This window comes from Rhopalosiphum padi, chromosome 2 (assembly GCF_020882245.1).
Source record: "Rhopalosiphum padi isolate XX-2018 chromosome 2, ASM2088224v1, whole genome shotgun sequence".
In the NCBI taxonomy this organism is placed as follows: Eukaryota; Metazoa; Arthropoda; class Insecta; order Hemiptera; family Aphididae; genus Rhopalosiphum; species Rhopalosiphum padi.
In genome coordinates this window covers 63316721-63329951 of record NC_083598.1, presented here as the reverse complement: position 1 = coordinate 63329951, position 13231 = coordinate 63316721, and the positions used below count along the sequence as shown (strand labels likewise).

Here is a 13231-nt window from a genome sequence, read left to right as displayed (position 1 = left end):
ATATGTCAAGTCTAATTTATATAATAATCTTTATTATTATTGTTCTAATTTTCTGTATCCTAAATGGCAATTATTTGTCTTATTTATTGTATATCATGATAACTTAATTTATTTTATATTAGACTCTCTACCCGGTATTTATTTATTTTTTTAAACGTTCTAAAGCTCAATAACAGTATTTTAAATAGTCATAATAACAAGATACGTTTTAACATAAAGAGAATAATATAAATGAGTAATTTACCATTAACAATAAAATTAATGAATAATAATAAAACATAATTCAATATAAAATGTAATAACATAATATAATATTTATAATATAAATTCATTAAAAATATCTACTAATATAATTATAAAAAGGAATGAATAGAGTTAAAATTAAACAAATCTATTTGGTTATCATTTTCTAAACTCGTAATTCTATTTATAGGAGAATTTATTAAATTATTAATTACCAGTAATTATATATAAAAAGTCTTATTAGACCAAACTGTATATGTATATATACATTATACACATTAATAAATTAAATTATATTAATAAGTATAGTTCGATTTATAAATAGTAGAAAGGTGTACACAAGAATTTTAAAAGATGACATTTTAATAACTAAAGTATATTTATAGTGTTAACGTTGGTATATAAAAAGAAAATCACTTAGAACTCGCTCAGTTGTTGTTTCGTTTTCAAATTTATTTTTCAAAGTAAAAACTATAGCTTTAGGTACTATCTAACAAGTATAAGTATCAACCTGTTTATAAAAGTTTTTCACGAAATCGGTATAGAAAACGGATACATTTCTATATAGAACTTTTAGGAAGGTATATATGCCCAAGACATACAGGAGGGCATAAGAAATAGTATATTCCACCTTTCCACTCGTATTGGATTTACGTGGCAAAAACTGAAAAGTACCTAAAGTATTCTTATTTTTGTCACCTATATCTTCCTTTCACCACTATACCGTCGTAATTTCCGCGTACCGGCCGTCTATACCGGACACATACATAATTTATGTTTTCAGCATCCGATATATATGTGTGTGTCGTGTTTGCGTGACTTGTGATATGTGTTTTTTCATCCTCGACCCAACCTCGACTATACCTTCGCGTGTTCATCCCAAACTACGTAGGACGATTTCTTTGTTATGCTTTTGCATACCTTACAGAGTTACGGAATATAATCAGAAATGTATCTAATGTACTTTAGTTACAGTTAATATATAAAATTAAATCAAGTTTTTCTTAAAGGAGTCTTATAAGATTATACTATAACAATTCGTTAGTGTATTATATATTAATATATTGTACCTATATTATTAGGATATTTTCATCAAATTTTGAACAGAATTGAACGTGAAAACGTGCTTTTCAGTTTATATTCATACATAGTTATATTTTAAAAATTACTATGTAGAAGGAACCATTTCTGATTTTTACAGATTTCGGTATTTTACAATATATAATACTATTTTTGGATAGGAAAACAATATGATATTATGTATTAATATTGTCGTCTTAACTCTTGGTGGCATAGACCCCTACTCACTCCTTATCTAAACATTCTATGGTAGAACCGTTTCAGTTGCCACTACGGCTGTCGCTGCTGCCGGGTGTCGTTTGCGCCATGTGGCCTGGGCGGTGTGTGAGACCTTCACCTGTTTCCTCCGCGCCCGCATGAATATGTATGAAGAAAACGGCAGAATGTATCCGGCGCTGTGTGTTACGGAATAAATTATAAACGGTTCGACTGCTTTTCGACGGTTTTAATTCAATTCCACGGGCCCATGACAATATTAGTTCTGTATTATACATAATATATATGTATATATGTGTATGTGTATACACAAGAACATTTCGCAAGCTGTTGCTTCTGAAAGCCACGCAAACCTTTGTAATTAAAAAAAAAAGTATTGTTCAAAACTTTTGAAAAGTTAAAGCGGATTGTGTATACACTATAAAGACTAAAGAGTATTGGTTTTTATAATATACCACTGTATTGGCTGGCAGGATGGGGGAATAACGACTATGATAGAATTAAAATTCACTTATTCCTATATATTTGTATTATAATATATTTGTAACAACTATAATATTATGTAGTATATATCTTAAAGAAAGATAGTAATTGTTTGTATATTTATGTTATAAATTTATAATATAATATATACGAGTGCCTAGACTACTATTTAGACTAGTATTTACTGTACAGTAATCTAAATCTGAAAGAAAAATAGATAGGTAGGCCCAATATAGTAAAATATTTACTTAATATCGTAGTACAAAATTGTATACCTACTAATATTTCAATTGATATTTCTGTAACGAATGTATAATATATGTAAGTATATAATACTTGAAAATGATACCAAACCACCGCATAAATCCTAATGTATTATAAGTTATTTTTAACTTGAATGCGATCAATTTGATATATAATCTCAAATAAATGATATAGTTAGGTACACTTGTGTAATTGTGTTGTATTTACACTTTTTTATGAACAAACCGTTTATGAAAATACTATTACTTTACTTATCAAATTAATTTCTGTAGTTTATGTAGGATGTGAATTTTATGTTTCTTATAATATAATTGAAATTACAGAAACAATTTTATGTTGGGTACCATTAATAAAATATTATGTTTTTCGGTGGAATTACTGTTCAAGGTCAATATAATTATATTAGGTTACTATTATTATTTATTTAGACAATAAAATTGAATTATCTATTATATATATTTTAATTTAAAATAAAACTTTGTGGGTATTCATACTCTACCAATAAAGCAAAATATACCTAATAAAGTATATTTCTGTACACTTTTGAAGGTCTGTACTCTGTTGATACAAAAATATTTTAACTTTAACCATACCCGTATGTAGTTGTTATTATCATTTTAAAGTTGTAATATTGTACATAGCTAAAAATCACTTTAAAATGATAATATCAATAAAAACATATGTCGTTTTCTTGATAATATTCTTACTTTTAAATTTGATATTTGGTAAATTTACTCTAATATTAAAGCTAACATCACACAACGTGATTTGCTGAACGCAAATTTAATGTGCTATGATGTATGTTACTATGTTAGTAAGACAGAGACAACACATGTGTTATGGCGTCCTCTTAACTAAAATATTGTAGATATAAATTTGGCAAAGTCCATGTTTTTTATTAATCCTATATTTTATAATGGTTATGGTATCCAAAATAATATGTTAATCATTTTATGGTGTAAATCAATTGATAGGAATTTATTTATGAATTGTTGACTATTTAATTATTAATATTTTTTTGTAAAATATTCTGAGAAATATTTGTTATTAGAAACGTTAATAATATAATTTTTACCATAATCTACACAACTTTAATTTCAAATTAATTGTATGATATTGATATTTATGATAAAATATCGAGATATTTATGACTATACTTAATTTACCACTAAAAAGTTAAGTTAATTATTTCTATTAAAATAGTTATGTTTATGTTGATGCTATATTGTTTTAGGTTTTGGATAAAAAAAAAGTCTCTACTCTTTATGCAGTCTTGCTGTCTGCGCATCAGGTAAGATTAGATTTTATAAGATCCATCATACATACACATATATATTATTATAATCAAGTTAAGAAAAATAAATACAATTCAATAAAATAATACTAGGTTAAAATATTACGGATCCGAGTGATTATTATAAATTGAATTTACATGGAAATTGTGTTACAAATATTATAAATTATTAATTAGTATTAATTTTGTTACTAATTGTTATTATAAAAAATACTTAACAGACTAAAAAGTTACACAATAGCTTTGTTATTATTTTAACTATGTCCTAATCAAAAGACTGTAGAATAATAGAATAGTCATTATGAAGAAAATATTTTATATTTTTTGACTTTTATTGATTTTGGGAATTATTATTTTTTTTATCGTAGTCACGGCATTCTGTTTTTCGTGTACAAAAGCAATGTGTACTTTTCAGGTTATTTATTGGTAGATGTGTGTCGTGCGTATATCGCGGTAGCGTATAACTTTTATACAAAAACTAGTAAGGTATTTTTACTTTGACTATAATTTTTTCGTTATATAATGATAAATATTAGTTATTATTACATAATTATACTAATGCAGTAATGCTATTTTATTGTTTTTTTTCTTACATATTTTTTTTTTATTATTTCTTCACTTAACCAATAATTTTAAACACGCTCAACAGACATTAAATTCAACACTTCATAGTACAATATATTCCATATTACTATATAAGACTAATGATGTATTATATATATATATTATACATTTACGCTAGGTACTATAGTTTATTAATATCATTATTAGTATTTCTCTACATTATACACACTATCTTTTTTTTTAAGTAAGCTTCGAAATTCAAGCCATTAGTTGTAATTTATATGGTGTTACTGTAAGGTAGGTGATGTAGATTTTTAGAACACCTATTTCCGCATGTGGTATATGGTTTCGTCCCTGAAAATTCGGGTGATTTTCTCATCCAAGAGCGAACGGTGCTTGTCCGCAACACTATTTAGTGACTATATGGTCTATGGCCAAACACTACTCCACGAAATACCCACATAGTACTTTTTCAAAAAATTGTTTATATATTATTAATGTATAATAATATTATACACTTCAACTTTATATACCAATGTATACAGAGTTATTAAATATAAGCATGCTCACCTCAATTTTTACTTTTATACTGAATTTATTCAAATTTTAATTTTTGAAACTTTTAAATATACTTAATGTCTATATTTTTAAGTGCTAAGATTTTTCGAATAAGTATCTTATGATTTTAAGTTTTAATATCTTTTATTTTCAAATCACCCTTTTTTTATTAAACTGTAATCGAATGAAATTTTTAATATTTTGATGTATAATATAAATTCAAATTTTAACTATTAGTTTTTGAGTTACTCTTAACTTTGTAACTTATGTACTAGAAAGCTCTATGAAAATGGGATTGAAAGGCAGAGGGACTATGACAATTTTATAATTATTAATTGTAGTAATTTATATTAATAATAGTTAGTTAATCTATTAACATTTTCAAATTTGGAAAATTATCCAAGTACCTATAATAATTAATAAATCTAATATTACATATTATAATGCATTATATTAAGTATACATACAAAATAACTCAAAAATGTTTGCCTGAGTTTAAAATATTTTGATAATATAAGTAAACCAACATAAAAAAAAAAATATATAATCTTCATTTTCAGTTAAATAGGTTAGTTCTCACTTAAAAATAAGTTTGTATCATACTCCTTAAATGGTATAACAATCAAAATTTAAATAACTTCAATATTGAAAAGAAAGTATGTTCGGCAAATCTCCTTGTGTACTATATTATACTTATATATAAAGAATAAACTATCTGAAAAAAAAATGATTATTTTCTATAAATGATTGTTTAAAACTGTTTTAATTATGTACGTATATCCTCACCCTTACCATACCCGGTGGCCGTGGTTGCACACATTAGTTAAAATATATCTTAATGTATGCAGAGATGTGCTCGGAATGATAATCAACAGATTTGGCAACACGGATATCCAGAATACGTGTCGGGAACCGAATACATGAAATAATACACTTGCACACATCGCGGTGCGAGTGTGTTGTATGTATGAGTTTATATTATATGTTTTTTTCGCTTTTCAATAACCATAAGTACAAACACTCTACATATACTTCACGCCATCGCGACAGTAGGAAAACATTAGTAATCCATACAGGGGAAGGGGTCGTTATTATCGTTATAATATATGGTAGTGGAGTTTTAGGTTCATGATGTGGCTTTACAGAGTTTATATAGCACATCGTATATGTCTGAGAGAGTTGGAGGGTAGGGTAGTAAGACTTTTGTCGTTCGGGTTTTTTGATAGCTCGTTTAGGAATTGTATTAAAGTTTATATCGTCGAGTTTTCGTTTTCGTTTATATAGAACATTATAAATATTATTTAAATTTAGATAGAACCTGGAAAATGATTTTCGAACTTTTCATAAAAGAACAAAGAGATTTTAGGATTTGAGAAAATTTGTAGGTGAAAATTTAAAATACACATTGGTCATGGGATTGTAGAAGTTATCATCGGTGATGAGTTCTGTTAATAAAAAAAAATATAAAATTACATAGATTATCCATATAATAATTTATATAATACGTAATAGCTGTTACACAATAATACAATAATATATTAATTCAAAAATTATAATAATAATTACCTAATATATTATACAATTATCGATGTTAATTATCGATCTTGTAGTACCAACGTAAATTTCGTATCTTAGTTATAATATTACAATTTTTCGTTTTGCGAGTACAACTGTACAGCAAAAAAAAAAAGAGGAAACAGTTATTACTTGCGTTTGTTTCTATAGCATATTTAATATATATATTGTATTGATCGAATTGAAATGATTCCGTTGGTCATCGTAAACATTATTCTGTGTAAATAGATGAGAGGAAACAAGAGATGTATTTTTAATTTTAACTTTTATCGCTCGGAACGTGAAAAGTTGGTAGAAAAGTTTTTTTTAGTGTGGTGAAATCATTGCCGTATTACGACAAAATATATAGGTTACGGCGACAGGTTATTCTTGTGTCATCTTTGTCGTCCACCACAAAAACCATTAGATTTTGCGTGCTGTTGTTTAATGATCCGAAAACCGTTTCGTACTCCATTCCGACTATAACATATATATATATATATATAATATATATACAGTGAACAACCAAAAGCTGTTAGATTCGCGCCAATACGTTCCGAATATTAATACGTAGTTTTTGTTTCCCGGCTATTCGACCGATAACATTGTATATATACTAGCAGTATTATACTTTTTCTGTTAAAATATAAGTAGATAACAATAAGACTTATTGTTATTAAATATACATTAAGTATCCCTTGGCTAAATAGAGACTCGGTGAAAAAAAGCACCTCGAGTGATATTGCTGTATTATTGAATATCGTACCTATTTCTCCGTGGAAATTTAATTAAGTATACGGTTATGGAAAATAACTATGATACTTGTATAATATTTTTAGTTATTTGGACGAGTGTTTACATACTAAGTCTATTTAATGAACTTTAATGAAAAATAATAATCATTGATAAGTACAAACTATTTTAATATAATAATTTACTACATTTATATTATGATGACAATAAAATGGTTTTAAATTCATAGATATTTGAATGTTTTTATGTAAATAAAATAACTCAAACTAGCAGTAAAAAGTGTATATTCTTGGATTTAAAACTGTTTTAACGTCACTATAATATAAATGCTATATAATTATCCGTCAAACATAGGCGTGTCTACGAATCGTACCCATCACGCATAACAACATAGATACGATATCTGTGAAATTTAACAAAACACGTGTATTAATATAATATTAATAATTATTGCGGTTTTTTAAATATAAAATAATTTTTCTCTTTTTATTTATTATTATTTTAAGTACTCACTTACTCACTATAATAGATAATGAAAGTGCTATTTTGCTAAATTTCAAGTTCATATTCATCCTTATCTCTACTTGGTAATATCTTATCCAGTTTCATGTTTATATGTTTAACTTGTGAAAAACCTGCAAAGAAGGACATGTTGAAATATTCCATCAAACAGAATAAAATTGATAAATAAAATGCATATACGATGTACCTATTACGAGGTTATAATTCATTATATGCATATATAGTATATAACATAAATATGTATTCTATTATAAGTATTACAGTGATTGTTTTAACTATAGATTTTCATCTCTCTGTATATATCATTGATTTATATTTATTTATTTTTTTGAATTATTAAAGGAGGTAGATCCAATATTAGATAAATATTATACATGACATAAGTTAAAATAGATTAATCAAGTAGTAGAATGTTAATATTATTATGAATAAGTATACAATGCGTTATAAAAACAAAAAACGTAAACTTGTATTATAAACCGAACTCGAGGACGTGCATGCATTTAAAAAATACACTTACATTATCTTAAATAATAAAAATGGACCTATTTTATATTAAATATATATATATGTATATACCTTGACTTTCAGACTTTACACAATATTTTAACACTAAATTATACCTCGGTGTTTTTATATCTATTGTTCAATTCAACAGTTTAACCGTTTTTAGTTTCCGACTTTAATTTTGCACATTATTTTTTTTATTGTTTTGTGCTCCCTTTCGTATGTGTGTATATAATATGCGAATGGACCACGTTCAATTAATTATTATTCCCCTTTTGTTGCGGCGATGGCGACCGAAAACAACAATATAAACATTATACGTTAACATTTTTTTTGTCCTGTTTTGAACCCGTAGAGTACATAATTTTATAATAATATAATATATATCTATATCTATACTTTTGCGGTGTAATATACACGTCGTTGCGCGGTTATGTGATATATATATATATATATAATATATAGTAATGGCGTCCGGGTAATTATCTAGTGGGCAAGGGTAATTAAGGAATCCCGTCACGGAACGGTGCATCGGTGTCCATGGAAGAAGAAAATATAACAATAATATAACAATACTCTAGATTCACCTTGCCGTGACAAGACGTCTGATCCGTGACTGTTTTTGTGGTTGAAAAAAAGAATAATACAAAATGGACGTATAGTGACCTTTTTTTAAACTATATTTTCCCCACTTTTGGAAAAGAAAAATTATTGCGAATGTTTTTCGTCACGATGAGAGTTTATAGTACTTTATACACTATATAATATACTACATGTGATATGTCTACATATTATGTATCTAGGTAGTATATGGATGCACGTTTTTAACGGTTCCGTAGTTCACGTCTGGTTATATATATATATAAGCATGCTATAATTATTGTCACGCTAATTAATAAATTAATATAAAACAGACATTTGTAAGCATATAATTATAGTTATTGTAATTGTAGAAGAAAAACTGAATACGGGTAAAAAAAACATATAGGTATGTTTTTTATGGATGTACCTAGTCACGATACTATAATATATTATATTATTTATATTCATATATTTTACATACGAGACTTCCACAGTTCAACTTGACTGCAACGAAATCTATATACTAAATAGGTATATTAGTGAATTTAATATAACATGTAATGTATTTAGGTACCTATTTATAAATATAAAAACTTAAAATGACGAGATTTATTATTTTTTTTAAATAATTGAATATAATATCTCCTATTAAAGATGCAAGTTATGTCTGATACCTATAATCATATGTTATGAATGCAAATAAAAATAAAAATTTTATTATTTAACTAACAAAATACGTAACAACAAAAAAAACAAATTAGATGTAAACCTCACGTCCTCACCTGCTATAATAGTGCTTTATTATTATTATTAAAACAGATAAACCATAGGGTATTAGGGTTTATAAAGTATTGTACCTTGTGGGTTAATGCAAGCTTTACTCGTAATTACATAATTTATTTAATTTACTGATCTTGAATTAGGTATACATATTTTTATATTGATTTAACGAATGTAAATTATTAGTATTTCTTATGGTACATAAATATAGGGTTACTAGAAGTCCTCTTTTCCCCGGACATGTCCTCTTTTTAAGCTTAAATAAAAACGTCCTGGGGTTTTTTTCAATATTTGAAAATGTCAGAGTTTTTCATGAAATGTGAATTTATTAAATAATTACCATGATATATCGATATCAGTATATAGATATTTATTTAATATGCTCAATGTTCACGATTGAAATTATGGTCATAACACAGAATAAATGAAATTTAATTTATTCTGTGGTCATAATCACATTATTAGAAAAACAGAAAAATATTGATATTGACAAAGTACCTAAATTCTAATATACCTGATAAATATTATAACTTATGCCATGATTTTCTTTATTTTTATTATTTATTTTTTAATATTTGATAAAGACTATACAAATAAGACAGCATATTATGATAAAAATCTTAGTACTTATTTATTTCCAGGGCCGGATTGGGACCCAGAAACTTACCAAGCACAATAATTTTACCGGCCCATAATATTAGCTAAATACTTAAGCAAGCGGCCCATGTATCATAATATCATAATAATCTTGCGGCCCATTGCGCCCATATACACCTCATAATTTATAACATTTACAACATTATTATAATTAAACTGATGACTTTTATTTGATTCTCAAAATGTTAAATTTACAAGTAATAATAAACTCGTTTGCGAGTAAATAAATATAAAAATATTTTATACATTCTCAAGAAAAAATGAAAATATAGATAACTCAGCGTAGTATTGTACTTATTGAGTATTATATCTTATATGAGTGATAACTATTGCTTTTCTACGGCAATCAAAAATAGTTTAGGATTCTTTTTATCTTTATTATAGAATAATAATAGATTAAAAATTAATATCTATGTACATATTATATTATTAATAATTTATAAAATATACTGAAAACTTGAACAAAAATTGACTAAATAATAAATTTAGTTTATATTTGTTTTTGATTACAAAACTAGCTAATACATTCATGTCGAGTTTTATTTCACTTAAGTCTTAAAGTGACAAGATGTGAGTAATGGAATAATGAATAATAAATTATAAAAGGAATCGTCGAAAATTTTTAAAATTATTGTTATATACTTTTATTTTATATTTTCTAAAAATGTCTCAATTTCAGAATAATTTTACTTATTTTTTTATTACCTTGACCAAGAAAAAAGTGTATATTTGCATACCAAACTTCTTGAATAACCATCCTTCGAATGCGAATACTTTTAAAAAGTGAGAAATGATAAAAAAGAATGAGTTAATGAAATGCACGTTGTAATATGAATCGTGTATTAAAATAATATATATATATGCTTTCTTGAATTGCACAAGGCGTTTTTGAATTCTGATATTTCGAGACAAGAGCAAAAAAAATACTCCTCGGTTTTCAGAAGTTTTGTTGGGTACGATAGAAGTCCCCGTTACATACATAAAGTCTAAGTAGACTATGGGCCAGTGGCAACATTGGTTGTGTTGTGTGTGTGTGTGTGTGTGTATGTGTGTGAGCGTGCAGTGGGGTAGATTATGCAAATTGATAACAACCGTACAAAACAAAATAACATTAGGGTGTATGGAAAGAAGAGATCTAAAACCTAAATGGAAACAGTCGCTGCGGGGGAGAAAGGGGCGGTGAAACCTTGTTTCTTTCTAAAAGACTCTGAGAGGAACGAGAGCGCAGAGGGTGAAAGAAGCGAAATAGATTTTTTTCCTTTCGCAAAAGCGCTTCTTCGTATTTTATTTCTTTCTCATTTTTCTTTTTTTTTCATCACGTCGTCTTATATTGTGTGTAATATGAGGCTTTGTTCTTAAATTTAGTGGAATTATACACACGACTCGTTGTACACTCCTTCAGCAATTTGAATATTACGATGTTTCCATTTCGTGTGTCCGTATAACGATAGGGGGGCAGAACACATTTCGTTATGTAAGCATAATGTAATCGTTTTCCTTAATAGTTTTTCATTATTATTATTTTATACATTTTCAAAAATAGATCCACTGTAATTGGGTATTTCGAAAACGCAAGAAACTGTAACGGAGTGTAATTACGAATTTCACCACATGGGATTCCAGAAAAAAAAAACCATATTAAGAGTTAATTGTTGTTACCAGAGTTGTTGTCCATTTTATAGTTTTTTCGACTGGAACCTTGTCATTTGCTCCGTTATTTTCCCCATTGGGATTTTTTTTTTTTACCTGATTGCAAGCTTTTGGTGCGGAACTACCGTGACCGGATATCCTGTACACGCGAGGAAAAATATAAAATAAAAACTGATAAATTGAAATATATAACATATATCCACCATTTTTCTATAACCGAATTCAGTGAAATTAATCTATATAGCAATAGTGAATAGGTTATGTTTTTGTGTTTATATAATAGGTACGCAAACAATATGCTATGGCTGATGAGTATAGGTACTATAAAGTATAAACATAAAATTATGTAACAGTTTTGAATGTGATTCAATTTTTTATTTATTTTTAAAATTAAAGTTATTGCTATTTATACATGGTACTTACCACTAATTTCTATAATGACAATTCATAAGTTAATTATATATACCCAAGTAATGTATATAAATATTAAATACTAAATTTGTTGATATATAAGACAAAATATTGTACAGGTAGGTATAATATATTTTTACGATAGTAAAATAATATTGTAATAGCTTAGCAATGGTGCTAATTATCCTGCTTTAGGTACCTGAGTATAATTTTTATATAATTCTTATATAATACGTAATATCTTCTATTATATACTTATCATACACCCCAATTGGGGATATTACCGGATTACATCAGACTAGGTATATAACCAATATTGGCAATATAGACATTTATTATAAACTAAATCTATTCTATATTTAAGCAATTCTTAATTTTTAAAAAATTGTAGCAGCGACATTAGTCTTACATTAGTATTATACATTATTTTTAAGAATGACTACTTTATTAACGATCGTAATTGTACGAACACGAATAAAAACACTCTTTTTTTCGTAGGAAATAGCTTCGTGATAATTTAACGATTTAGAACGTTTATATTATATGTACCGATTTTCAGGTAAATCTGAGACGTCTTATAGGCGGTTGGGGTGCGACTGCACGTACCTTTATATATATATATATATATAAGAACGTGTCTTTCTATAGACTACAAGTCTTATGTATACGTGTTGTCGTCGTAGATTGTAGGTATATAATATGTATGTATATAATATATAGTGGCTATATTATAGTAGTCTATCATTTCTCAGAAAACGGCTGTGAAACGTCTTGAATTCCAAATCACTCGGTCGCGCGTATAGTCCTCTTAAGGGAAGGTGAAGGAAGAGGGTGAGAGTTATAAGACGGTGGTGTGTATATATATACATAATATATCAAAATAAACGTTACGATCATGACCGGCATTTTGGACGTGTCCCTACCGCCACCGACCAACCGATCGTGAGTTCCGATAATATGGAAATTTCGTTTCCTTTACGACTTCCGCCAACGTCCGGTCGGCCGAGTCCGCCGAGGGCAATTTTGGGGCCACCGACGACCTACCGACCGACCGACCGACAGTGGCGATGTCCAGGCCTCTTGCAGCACCGGTTTATATTATTATTATATGTA

At 27.2% G+C, this 13231-nt stretch overlaps 1 long non-coding RNA gene across 8 annotated transcripts in view; it reads right to left on the bottom strand.

The window, feature by feature from the left end:
• Positions 1-422: 422 nt before the first annotated feature.
• LOC132919304 (uncharacterized) overlaps positions 423-13231 on the bottom strand; it is a 60251-nt gene continuing 47442 nt past the window's right edge. The window contains exons 2-3 of one of the 8 annotated variants that reach the window (XR_009660617.1): positions 7531-7644; positions 423-1892 (exon numbers count right to left, since the gene is read on the bottom strand). This is a non-coding gene — a long non-coding RNA (uncharacterized LOC132919304). The other 7 variants (XR_009660613.1, XR_009660612.1, XR_009660616.1 and 4 more) reach the window with 7 other exon arrangements.